General features: G+C 37.6%; 1 non-coding gene across 1 annotated transcript; it reads left to right on the top strand.

The window, feature by feature from the left end:
* Positions 1–13,867: 13,867 nt before the first annotated feature.
* Positions 13,868–13,939, top strand: Trnap-ugg. The gene has a single exon. It is a non-coding gene; the product is annotated as a tRNA-Pro (tRNA).
* The last annotated feature ends 460 nt before the right edge of the window (positions 13,940–14,399 follow it).

The raw sequence follows: 14,399 nt of genomic DNA, 5'->3' as shown, positions 1-14,399 counted from the left end.
GCACGGGCCTCCTCTACTACTGAGAGGGATTAGGCCTTAGCCCACCACGCTGGCCTTGTGCGGGTTAGTAGACTTCACACACCCTCGAAAATTCCTAGTAGTGAATTTCTCAGGTATGCAGGTTTCCTCGTGATGTTTTCTTTCACCGTTAAAGCAAGCGATAATTCACAGATAATACATTTGCTTTTCTTTCTTCGCTTTTTTATAATAAGTATCTTAACTAGGTGATTGTTAGCTGGTGGTAGGATATATTTTATATCCGCCCGGATAGCGACCACCGCACACAATATTAAAACTCGCCATAGTGGTCCACCCACGTAAGTGTGTTGTGTTCCGGGATCAGCCTATGCATATGTGGTTCCAACAGGCCGGCATAATTGTGACGACTGCCGACGGGTAATCATCTCTCGTCAGTCAGTCACAGTTAGGTAACTATGCTGTGCCCGTATAGAAAAAATATTTCTCGAAACAAACAGCTGAATGAATTTAAACGGAATTTGGCACACTGATATCTAATCCATATCTCGGAATACCTAAGCCTACTACTTATCCCGAAAAAGTAAAACTGGGACTCTTATTCTGGGAATGATTTGTCAAAGCTGTTAGCGACTCTCAGCATAACCATTAAGGAAGCGAGGAAATAACATAACAATTTATTATCCGTTTTATTGTGTTAATAATATTATACGCGTCATACAATTTCATGATGTATGTAATTCTAGTAATCATCAGGTAGCTCCCCAATGATGACAAGAGCGTAGTCATGAGGTTTTTTTTATACAAACTGACATGGCGGCTAAAACTATCTGACTAGACAGATTTTTGCGTACGATTGAGTTACAAAGAGAAATTGAAATTCCCGTTTTCGGTTAATACAAAAATGGCAGATATTTTGGACGCAAAAGCGTAAGACATGCCATAGTTGCACGCCACATTAATGTCTATTTCTGTTACATTCATATTCGACATATTTCTGATACAAATGTCGACTTCCACGCTTGACCCTGCGCATGCGCATGTCTAAGGTAATAAGAGACGGATGGGCTTCAGAGATTCCTTCATCTATTGTTTCTTTTCTAGCAACTAAAAACAAGGCCCCAAATGTGGAACAGTATGCTACAAACTAATTAATTTTAGACGAAGGTTAAAAGATAACCTATTGTTAACTATGACGGTTATTATTTTTATCACTGTCCTATTCCAATGTGGGATCGACGCAAACACGTTTTCTCGCGTGTGATTATGTGGAATAGTTTTTGGGAGCATCTGGGCGCCGCGCAGACTCTGTTTTTTACGTGTTTCGCAATGACTCTCCAGCAACTGATGGTAAGCGGAGCGGTAGTCGTCACAATTATGCCGGCCTGATTGAACAGTTCAGTTGTGGCTGGAAGTACTACATTACAACGAAATTAAGTCGTTAGCAATAGATTTGGGTAGTAATAAACGATTCTGCTCAGTACCGACCTGGAGTCTGGAATTTATGTCTGGAATGGAGATTGGCTTGCGCCCTATCACATGGGACGGAATAGAATAAAATGCCCTAGTTGAGCATCTATCCACACTTTGGGGATAAAAAGCGTGTTTGTGTTCAGCAATAAATTCTATAGTAGTATAGTCTAAAATGGCGATAGCCTAGTTGCAGCAGGTCAAATCCCAACGGTATACGCCTAGAGTTTTCTAAAATATGTGTGTATTCTTTGTGTATTGTCATTTGTTTTAAAAGTGAAGGAAAACATGGTGAGAAGACCTGTATACCAAAGAAAATTTGTATAGGAATTTTGAGGGTGTATGAAGTCTACCAATCCGCACTAGGCCAGCGTGGTGGACTAAGGCCTAATCCCTTAGTAGTAGAGCAAGCCCGTGCCAGTGGAACAGTATATAATACAGGGCTGATATTTTATTATATAAAGTCTCATGAATCTGCAACGTCTGCGCAAAACCTTACACTGACATTGTAATCGCTCGCGCATACCATCAGGCAATCGTATCGTCATTATAAAAAAAGCCAGTTCACGCAACGACATTCAATCATTATCAGATAGGTTCATTATTCCAGTCCTAGCTTAGATCACGAAACTGTGTATCGTAACTTTTTTTATATATGTTATAAAATAATTTAGAAGGTTATATCCTGTCCCTAAATACATTTTATCATCATCATCATCATCAGCCGCAGGATATCCATTGTTGAACATGGGCCACCCCTAAAGATTACAAAATATATTAGGGACTGTCAATTTCTGAATAAATGCAACACTTCACATAATATACTAACCAAATACCAACCAAATAGTCGACCAAATACAAAGTCACTCTAATCTATGTTAATAAATAAATGTTATTTAGTGAAAATGAGTACTATCTACATTAGCCGTTTAATACGATATAACTTAAAACCTGTGACTTCATTATACCAGAAAACCCATGAAAGGTCATTGGCAATTAACATCTACGAGAGATGATTAAGTAGCGTTCGTAGAAGATGCGAAGTTCGATATACACCTATGCTGGTGACTTATCAGACCGATTCTAGCCCGAAAGATACGAAAGAAAGAAATGAAAGGTGATGGTTTGTTTGTTCATAATGTTCTGTGAGATTTCTGGAAGCTTCGAAGTCGCCTTGATTCCCTAATCTCTATTCCTTTTAGCCCGATAGCGCATCCTTTACTATGAAAACCTATCAATTGAACCAATTTGCTAGGCTAGTTTAAAAAAAAAAATTAATCCAAAAACCCACATAAACTCATAATAAAACCTAGAATCAAGTCCAAAGTCCAAAAACGTTAACCACGAGACCAAGAAGGCATTGAACAGAGTTAATAATAATAACATAAAAGTCTTATTCCTTAATGCATAAAGCATATAATTGTCACAATAAAATGCATTTAATTTATCTCTCAATGGGATTTACTTAAAGTTTTCCTACAGTGATTAATGTACTCTTGAATATTAGGGAAATAACCGGTCCTAATGGAAAATGTGTTGTGGCAGGATCTCTATGAGGAAGTAGTTTGTTTGTAGTCATTTTATTTCTGTTTATTGTTATATCTAATAGGGTGTTTGAGTCATCTTTGTTCTTTAAGTACTATTATAAAAAAAAAACAAACTAATCACATATAATTATAAATACCGGTAAAAAATCAACAACTTATAAACCTTCGAATTTTAGAAAAAGTGGTAAATGTCAAGAAACGGGAAAAGTAGCACAATACGCGCACGTGACGTCATCGGCAATTTCGATGCGTGCGAAAGAAAGAGATAAAGCGATATCTTTAATGCGCCAACTCCTGCACATTTGCAATGTTTGATATATGAATAACTGCTTCATTTCTTAACCAATTTTAATGCAGTTTTCACAAAAGGCCTCCTATTTCATACTGTACTGTTACATATAGAATAATATATAATGAAACGTAGGGAAATACTGTTATCATATTATTATAAATGCTAAAGTTTTTAAGGCCTTTGGATATTTGTTAGAAGTAAGAAGTTTGGAAGATTGTCACGGATAGACCACGTTGACTAATATTTTTAATTCACCTCCAGGTTTGCACTTAGATTCGCGTTTTTATATTATGAGCGTCACTCCGTACACAACCACAAGCATCAATATTGATACCATACTAAAATCGGTTTGAATGGATGTCAGTTCAATTCAGTTGAACACAGAGAATGTTCAGAACGCTAAATCTAGTACGAAGTACATATATATCGATGGTTGTACCACTTTTCATTGCGTGCACGGTGATAAGTGAGATTTGGCATAAGTAATTAAACTTTATTTAGAGGTAAACAAAAAAAATATCTATAATATGGTTAATATATTACATTCGACGGTGAATTTCGACCACTAGACGAAGCTATAGCTAAAGCTAGAATAATGTTTCTTTTTATTGTGCCGCGACATAGTGACTTCACTGCTCCATATGTAAAGCGAATTGAAACCCATAGAAAGCGCCTTCCGGCCAAAGATAAAAGCATCCCCGGACAGTCGGCACAGTCATGTCGGCCTGTATAATTGTTTCTTCACGCTCCCCTTGAAGGAAAGAAAGAAGTTTATTGTTGGAACAAAAAATTTAAAACACAAAATCCTACGTATAAACAATTACTGCACCAACAATGGGCCTCCCATTCAGCTATATACTACAATACCACCTATGTAATACTGCAACGCTGGTTTTCAATGAGATACCCATGTGACGTATAGCCATCAAAGCGGTATACAGTAGTAGTAAACTAAAAAAAAAAGTGAAAACGTATCCAAGCACTCAGTATGGATGCCATACATAAATATAATAGATGAATATAAGGACCCAAAGTTAAAGGAAAGAGGGAACACGTACGCTGGTAAACAATTCCACAGACTGATGCGGCATAGGTCTTTCCGAATGTAAAATATTATTGCCAGATCGTATATCAATAACGCGTACCTAAGCGCCAGATTTAATTTGTTTCCAAACGACCGATGACAGATGTTATGACGTGTCACACAAACGACATTTTTTATTCCGTAACGCACATGAAATATGACACATTTTCCTCTAAATACTAGACAAGGATAAACGTAACTTGAATAGTTATCCATTTCGTGGAAGTCCCGGCAGCATAAGATTTAAAATATAAGGTATGTTTGGGAAAGGCCCATGTTCACCAGTGGATATCCTGCGACAAATGATGATAATGATTATGATAAGGTATATTTAAGAAAATCAAATTTAAATTTACATTTTTCATATAATGCAAAGCATAAATTGATCAATCTTGAGGACTCACTGTAAACCCTTAAAACTAATTTCGAATTAGTAATTATTGTTGCCTATGAAAATATTAGATCAATTAAAAGCGTAGCCCGGCAAACAGACAAGTGGGTTATCTTTTTTTAATTGCTTTGAATGACGAGACGAGCTTGCCATTCGCTACATGGTAAGCGATACGACCGCACAGTAGACAGTAGAAACACCATCCAACAACTTGAATTCCAAAGTATTGTTTGGTATTCCACTGCGCTCGCCATCCTAAGACATGACGTTAAGTTTTACTATGTCCAGTAGCTGCACTGGCTTCAATTTCCTTCAAACCAGACCACAACAGTGACTCCTCACTGCTGCTTGACAGCAGAAATAGACATTGCGGTGGTACCTACCCAGGCGGCCTCTCACATATGAGAGACCTAACAATCAGTAGGATCATATTTGATATCATCACCGCCCTTGATAATGCCTATCTGTATAATACCAGCCCTATGTTATTTATCCCAATGCTGGGCACAGGTCTTTACTACCGATAAGGTTTAGTCCTTAGTCCTGCACGCTGGCTTAATGCCGATTGGTAGATTTCACATACCTTTAAAATTCTCATGAAGAACTTGGCGTCCCATGTGATATGGGTGAAAATGGGTGCAGTAGTTGGACTTCTGTGTACCTCTTCCGGGGTAACATGCGTGAGTGTGTGAGATTTAAGTGTATTTTTTTTTATTGTTTTGAATGACGAGACAAGCTTGACGTTTGCCTGATGGTAAGGCGTGGGCCACACAGAAAAGACGTGGGACATGGTATGGACGGGGCGCCTTCGCAATTTTTTAAAACATATAGAAAAGCCGAGGCCCAGACGTGACGCTAGGCGCCGCGAGAGTTGACGGTTTTCAGCTGTCCGATTTTGCTATGGAGGGAAGTGGACAATTAACATTTCCAACTCCTCCCTACCTTTCTATTTGATTAATTGTGTTGCGGGTTAATGACAAACTAGTTTTCCCTAAGACTCGCCGAGCTTCACTCCTCGGTGTCATAATGCGTGCCACTGCTGATCCTGGCTTACAGGAGTTGTAGTGGTGGGTGTGAGGGCGAAAGTCTCTGTCCGATTTTGACACGATAACATACCTTCTTCCGAAGATGAAGATGTGTTGCCACTGGTGTATTTCGCTAACATACAGACGGTTATTGTAATATTCTGGTCTATTATAATTATAGAGAACTGGATGATTTTCAATTAAACTACAAAATAGAACGTTGAATACATAATCGTCCCGCATTTTCACTTAATATACAATGATCCTTCTCTAAACACATCGCAACTACTCCAGGACCCAAGCAGTTTCGTTTGACCTAAACACCTCGCAACTACTCAAGGACGTAAGTAGATTTGTGTGACAGCGACGCTCGAATGCCGACATTTGCGCGAAAAGAAGGTAGGATTTTCTTTGACGTCAGAATATTTTTAGTAAAATTATTTAACATTCACACACTTGGGAGTCATAGGTAAATGTACATGATATTACCTTAAGTATATCATGAAAATAACTTCACTTATACTAAGTGAAATGAATATAAAGTAACCACCTAATGCTATTAGATTTCTTTCTATACGACTACGCGAATACTAGAAAGCGATGTTTTAGTTCGACTTAAATTATATGACAAATATTTATTAATTACAATATGCAGGTAGGACTGCCTCGGTGGCGTAGTTGTACTACATGCGCAGTACGACAGCGCTCTCAGGTCCTGGGTTCGAATCCCGGGTCGGGCAAAGTAATATTTGAGTTTTTCTGCTCAGTATCCGCTCGAAGTCTGGAATTTGTGCCCGATATGGCGATAGAGATGGCAATAGAGGGCTGATATTATTTATTTTTACCTGCAAAATAGAGAATAAGGCCTCTATTCGAAACCGGTTACACAGATCCCGGAACGCGACTCACGCGGGCCACTAATGTGGGTTTTACGCTTGTTTTGTAATGTAGACGGTGATTGCTATCCGGGCGGAGACTTATACCCGCAATATTTATATTAATTATTATTTCAAACTTTATCAATATATATAATTCCCCTATTTCCCTTGGTCACGCCATCATGCGTAAAAGGCTGGACCGATTTCACTATTTTTTTTTGTTATGTTTGTTATTGTCAGAAAGTTCTTATGAAAGAAAAATATTAGAAGTTGAGCGGATAGTTAGAAAATTTAAGAAAAGTTAATTTCAGCGATTGACAGTATGCGCGCTGCAAATTCATAGTTGACAGGACATCGTCTGTCGAGTCGACTAGTATTAATTATTTTCATGATTAATCTCTTGACGCTCTGTTATTACACTATTACTAAGTACTTCAAAGAGGAACGCCCCCTACTTGCATTTACAATAAAATGGTAACATCTTTACTATTTGAATGTGATAAACTCAATAACTACCCGATTTTGATGGCATTTAGTATTGAGACTTTTATTCCGGGTAAACATTTTGACGCAGGCGGAGCCGCGAGCAACAGCTAACTTAGTAATATTATTAAGTTGGATAGCTTTTAAACAGTGATCTCTGGTAACCTATTTTGAAAAAAAATTATTAAAAAAGAACTAATTTTCAAATCGACCGTTGCAAGGACGCTTTAAAAAAAATAAAATTGTCAAATATAGCTTGACCGGTAAATAAAAACCTGCCACTTTTGTGTTTTCATTTTAAATTTAACGTTTTATAAAAAAATACCATATTTTGCCTCAACATGAGGACGTTCTTTATTTACCTGGTCAACACAAGATCTTTACAACGGTTTTTTTTTGTGACGTCATAGATATGATGACAGATATAAACACATTTGACGTTCTAATTTCAAATAACACATTCTAAGAAAGAACGTTAGTAATGTCACTTTTGTGACGTCAATCGTCACTTTACGGATGTATTGGAAAACTTCAAAGAATTAATATTTTACAAGATTTAAACCAAATAAATAACATTTAATAGATTCTTGTGATGTTAATAGTGGAGGCCAAAGAGTATCGATGGACGAGAGCTAATTATTCCTTCATACCGAACACTTCCAACGCGATTTACGCAAGCCATTACAAATGTTGAGTTTCACCTTGTATACTGTGGTAATTTTCCGGGCGGACACAAATATCCTACCACCACACACACACAACATCACGCATTTATCTCCGAAGGAGTATGCAGAGGCGCAACCAGGGCACCCACTTTTCGCCAAGTGTGTTCCGTCTCATGATAGGGGGCGATCCCACTGCTGAGCACGGGCCTCCTCTACTACTGAGAAGGATTAGGCCTTAGTCCACGCTGGCCTAGTGCGGGTTGGTAGACTTCACACACCTTCGAAATTCCTTTAGAGAACTTCTCAGATGTGCAGGTTTCCTCACGATATTTTCCATCACCGTTAAAGCGAACAATAATTCACAAAGAATACACACATGATTTTAAAAAAGTCAGAGGTGTGTGCCCTTGGGATTTGAACCTGCAGACATTCATCCTAGCAGTCCGTTCCACACCCAACTAGGCTATCGCCGCTGTAGTATGTTTTGCTAGTAGGATATATTTTATATCCGTCCGGATAGCGACCACCGTACACAAGGTGTTAAAACCCGCCATAGTGCCCCACGTAAGTGTCGCGTGCCGGGATCAGCCTGTGTAAAAGGCTGGTATAATGACGTCGACTGACAAGGGGTAAAATCCCAATATAACTAACCGACCCGGGGCTGGAACCTGAGATCTCAGCACTGTAGTCGTACCGTAATACCCTACGCCACCAAGGCAATAATAATACCACGTTATTAAACGTCAATTAAATTAACTTGAAACTTTTGAATCACCGCTGTTGTGTATGAAAAGTTTTTTTTTTAATTTCTTTTTCCCGCATCTAGCTTTATTGGTCAGCCATACGTCCATAAACAATAGCAACACCATATAGAACTTTGAATTATAAAGTACAATTTTTTTTTTATTTCTGTTCCAGCTGAATAACGAGACGAGCATCCCTCTCGATTGGTCAGCAATACGACCATAAACAGTAATAACACAATACAGAACTTAGAATTATAAAGTGCAAAGACACTCCACTGTGACGCATTTAACATCAGGCGATCAAATTGCTCGTTATTTATAAAAACTACCTTTAATTTTTAAACCCTAATTACGGTATGGGAATGTCCCGCTTAAATTGCAAGTTTCAAATAAAAAAAATGTACATTACAAAGATATAGCTGAAGAGTTTGTTTGAACGCGCTAATCTCAAAAACTACTAAACCGATTTTGATTTTTTTTCACTAATGTTAAAGTACATTACTCCGATGTGGTATAGGCCTTAGAGGTTTGTTTGTTAGAACGCGCTAATCTCAAAAACTAATAAACCGATTTTCTACATTTTTTGAGCTACATTACTCCAGAGTACTATAGGCTACTTTTATCCCAGGATAATATTTCTCGAAAAAAGGGCTTATTAGTCTAATGTAAACGGTATAATTATTTTGTTTATATCTGGGTTTTTCGCAAGTGTCATGAACATGACCAATTTGAGGTTTTCTGAGAAATGTATTGCGGAAGTTAAAACTTAATTTTTAAGGTAGAGAGGTTAGTTACCTACTGAAAATCAACAGTGTAGACTTTATAATATAATAATATCAGCTCTGTATTATATAATACTCACTGCTGGGCACAGGCCTCCTCTACTTCTGAGGATTTAGGCCTTACACCACCACGCTGGTCTTCACTGCTGGGCACAGGCCTCCTTCTGAGGGTTTATGCCTTACTCCACCACGCTGGTCTAGTGAGAGTTAGTAGACTTCCCATATACAGGTCTTCCGATGTCGTAGACTCCAAAGGCGTCATTTAACGTGAGGAGTCATCTTGGCTCCTTCAATTAGAGAGGTGCCGCAATGCGGTATCGCGCAGGGACGGTTCCGATCAGCTATATTAGTGCAACAAGATACCCTGGGGCTGTCCCGTATGCGCCGAAGATATCCACCGTGGGTTTTGGTTGATATGCTGGTGTACGGTATACAGGGTTTAGGGACTCGGTAAAAAAAAGACTTCCCATATGCAAGTTTCCTCAGAATGTTTTCCTTCATCGCAAAACCAGCGATAATTCACAAATAATACTCACATAGCTTTAATAAGAGGTATGTGCCCTTGGGTATTGAACCTGCGGACATTCCATTCGGTAGTCCCAAATAGACTATTGCCGCTGCAATATTGTACAGCTGAAGAAATGTTTAACAACAAATCTCTGAAATTTATTATTTATATTTGTTCAAAGATAATTACGAAAGGGAAGCTTGCAGAAATCCAGTTATATGGAACCCAGGCCGTTGATAGCATCAAGTTTAAAAATAAACGCTGTTATGATTGATTTAATTTCTCAAGTATTATTGTTACTATGTAAGAAAACATTGTAATTATGCCATAACTATAAATGCAAATTTCGATAATCCATTAAAATAAAGATCATTTTCCTCTGCGTTACGTAGAATTATAAAAATCATAATTCTGCGGCCTTCTGTGCTCTATAACAGGTCAACAGACAATGCTGTTATATAACTAATGACCGTGAAAATAAACAATGCAACGCAAAAAAGTGATTGTAAAAAATTATATTCAATGTGAGTTAAATGTCGGTCAAGCGCAATGTTCCATTTTAGGGTTATTTGCACGATAAGACGGTTAAACAAAACGTTTTTGTGATGTCGATTATTTGAAAAAATGAAAATGACTACTGCACCTGATGGTAAGTGGAGTGGGGTCCAATAGAATCAACTGACAATTATTACCAACAGTCGACACAATTATGCCGGCCTGTTGGAGCCGGATGTACACAGGCTGATCTCGGAACGCGACACACTTACGCTGCTATGGTGGGTTTTAACACCTTGTGCACGGTGGTCGCTACCTGGGCGGATTAGAATATATCCTACCACCAGCTATACATAACTTTGTGCAACGAGATTCTTTATTAACAGTAAAAGTAACGTCTATAGTAAAGGCCAAGAGATTTGCCAAATAATTTTGCATTAATAATAACTTTGTGTTTCTATCACTTTGAACGACGTCACTTCATGCGTTGTTTTGTAATTTAAAGTTTTGCTAGCTTCTTCTATCCTTCTTTTCCTATGCGGTTTAAGCAAGCAAGATAGTACCTCATCCCGTCACTCAGAAGAAGAAGTCATGTCCTTATCCAGATGAAAAATATAATCAATTTTATTAAATACATAAATCAGTCACATAATACAATCAAATAAATAAATAAATACTTCGATAGATGAATCACAACACGGAATACAGATACAATTAATTTTAAACCTAAATGTGGTATTTTAAACGACTGCAGAAAACTGCGGTCGCAAAACCGACATTCCGATTTTTTTTTGTTTTATAAGTTGACTAGGTTATGCTCAAGGCTTCTTTCGCGTCATAGACCTTTCCCGGTATATGTCACAGACAAAAATTACCTCTAGAATATGGTTTATCGTGTGTCAAATTTCATTCAAATCCGTTCAGCTGTTACTGCGTTTACTTCTAATAAATAACTACGAAATATACCTCCTTTTTTGTATATGAAGGGCAAGCCAGAGTAGCCTCACTGCACCTTATGGTAGGTGAAGAGAAACTCAAAATCATGTCGACCGGATAATAGATAAACAAGAGATAAACATTCCGACGGTCGGCACAGTTATGCTTGCATGATTATTTCTTAACGCTTAGCCTGAAGGGCACTCAGTTGAGTCAATTGTATATACTTCGATCTGGAAAGCGCAGCGACGGTCATCCACCTATATATGGACAGATAACCTGATGAAAGTCGCAGGAGGGCGCTGGATGCGGGACGTTTTCAATAGGTTGGTTCAGAAATCTTTATGGGAGGCACATGTTTAACTGTGGACATTATGTGGCTGATGATGATGATGATACATTCGTGGAAAGACATAAGAGAGTAATAAAATTGCTGATTAATCTGAAAATCAGGATCTTACGAGTCGAACAGACTCAATAAAAAAATATAAAGCGATATTTAGGTTGACAAGAAAACGTGCGGAAATTGACTTCCGCAAGCGATTTTTGCCGAATGAACAATCATGGCGAGTTAACTTCTTCTAATTTTGAAACAGGACTTGCGGCGTCTCGCTTGTGTAAAATGAACGAATCCCTCCTAGCAGAATTTCGGCCACGGTGGCAAATATCAATGAAGATACGCCAGGTACGCAGGAGATATAATAGTGCACAAGTGTGTGCGCAATACATAGGTGCACTCTCTGTTCCTTCACTCTCATAGTCCGGTGAGACGGCAATCCGATATGACTCGAGGGAGATCACGCGCTTTACCAACGGCTTTACGTGCTTTCCGAGGCACGGGGGTATCACATCGCCAACTTCCTAACTCCGAGCTGTGACATTAATTTTCAAGATGGAAAAACTCAATCACAATTATTTTTTGCCCCACCCGGGGTTTGAACCCAAGACCTAAGCGCGGTAGTAGTCATCTTCTTATCGTATTCTTCATTACTGAAGGTCGTGTCCGTGTTGAAACCTCTTGACGGTGTTGACAAGCTGTTTCCAAGCCTGTCTTGTCCTATCTTCGGCTTTCTTCAGAGCAATGGTAATAGGAAGTCCTGTCATACTTTTTATTTGATCAGATCAACGGGTGTTCGCCTACGTGGTCTTTTATCGTCTACTAGTAGTATTCGTACCGCGTACGCATTACAACTGCTCCATGTCATGTGTATAGTATTGAAATATGGCCGCTGTGTAAACGCAGCTGGATATGCTTGAGCAATATATTTTTTAGAATTTGTGAGCATAAGGTACCGAGACGCTTCATGATAGAATTCATCATGGTAGTTACCATTGTTTATTTCCCTAGTTAAATACTATTAGTAGGGTACATGAACTGTTCTCCGCCATAACGGAACGGATTACGAATATTTTTAATAATTTTTACTTAAGACCTTCCCAAATGACCTTGAGTATTCGCTCCATACATTTTTGGAGTAGTTACGGCGGGAATATGTAACCATTTACGAATAATCACTCCAAAAAATCAATTACCTATAGATTTTTGAAAATTTTAACTACCAAATTATTCCTTATTAAAGTGTATATTTATTAGTTTGGGTTGTAAATTAAAATGTGTACTTTAGGAAGATATGCACGATGTCAATGATTTTAGTTGCAATTCATTATGAAATTAAGACACAATATCAACATAATAAATTTGAAACTACCAAAATTAAGATAACATTTTGTAGAAATGTGCAGTTTTACTTATAAACTTGTTTTAGCGTTAAGAGGTGATTAACAATTGCTTAAATAGCAGAAACATCACCGGTTTCCTAGTTTAAACCTTATTAAGAGGCAAGATGGCCGGTTTTGAATTACAGCTGATCGAGTAAATTTGTGTTTTAAGTAAGCATAGCTTTGCAATTTTTTTATAAATAAGACTGATGATTGAAATTAAACTACTTTTCGGATTCTATCGCGGTTTTCTTTATATTTTAGTTTTCTCCCGACGTTTCGCAGACTTTGCAGCCTTCGTGGTCACGGGGGGGACTGAGGTGTTGTTCATCCGCAAAGTCAAAGTTACAATATCTACCTCCATTTTTTAATTAAACAACTTCTGTCTTCGAAACGTCGGGAGAAAACTAAAATATAAAAAAAAAATCGCGATAGAATCCGAAAAGTAGTTTCATTTCAATGTCTAACATTCGCGTAAACATAAGAAATCATTAAGACATGATGTTTTATTGTTTTATCCTTATTTTAGATAAATTTCGAGTAGTTACTTTATCAAAATTCGGTTAGGGCGCCGTTTTGTTGCGGGAGTACCTTAACTCAATTTGAAAACTATTAAATAATTATTACTTAATACAGCCCATACATCCAAAAACTCAGTATGGATTAGGGTTTTGATTTTGGAACTTACGATCTTCGGTTTAACAGTTCATTCCATTCTCTAAGCTATTCTGTCACTTTGTATAAAAATAAATGCTTATACGTAAGCATCAAACCAGTAATGCCTATCAGGTCATTGACTCATGACGTCATGGTTATAAACCAGTTGTATGTTAGACATACCAATGTGAAAGTTTAGTTGAAAACATAATCGGCTCGTTGGTCTAGGGGTATGATTCTCGCTTTGGGTGCGAGAGGTCCCGGGTTCAAATCCCGGACGAGCCCTAAAGATTTTTATTTTATATGGACTTTTGAATTGGATTATTTGGAGTTATGAGTTTGAATTTGAGAGGTTTGGGTATAGATGTGAATTTTTTAGTTATTGCATTTAATTTGCCACAGGGGCAAGGACCATTACCAAGACTACGTAATATATATTTTTACCAACAATTTATATTATGTACAATTGGGTATTTGACAAATTTTCGTAAAGTACTTTAAAATGTTTTAGAGTCACTAAAGATACGATTGACAATTGTTTTTTTTATATTTAGAGCCATTTTAATAGCTAAAAGACAGTTTTAATAATTACATTTTGTGTTTCCCACTAAAACGCTAAGTCACGTGACAAATAAGGGGCGTGACGTCATGATGTAATACTCTTAATATAAACAATACGTGAGATTCGTTTATTATTCAAGATTATAAAAAGGCCAATACAATAAAATACCTTATAAGTAGCACA

Source organism: Manduca sexta, chromosome 2 (genome assembly GCF_014839805.1).
Source record: "Manduca sexta isolate Smith_Timp_Sample1 chromosome 2, JHU_Msex_v1.0, whole genome shotgun sequence".
In the NCBI taxonomy this organism is placed as follows: domain Eukaryota; kingdom Metazoa; phylum Arthropoda; class Insecta; order Lepidoptera; family Sphingidae; genus Manduca; species Manduca sexta.
Note: the sequence above shows the minus strand (reverse complement) of the source record. Positions and strands in the feature narration are given on the sequence as shown.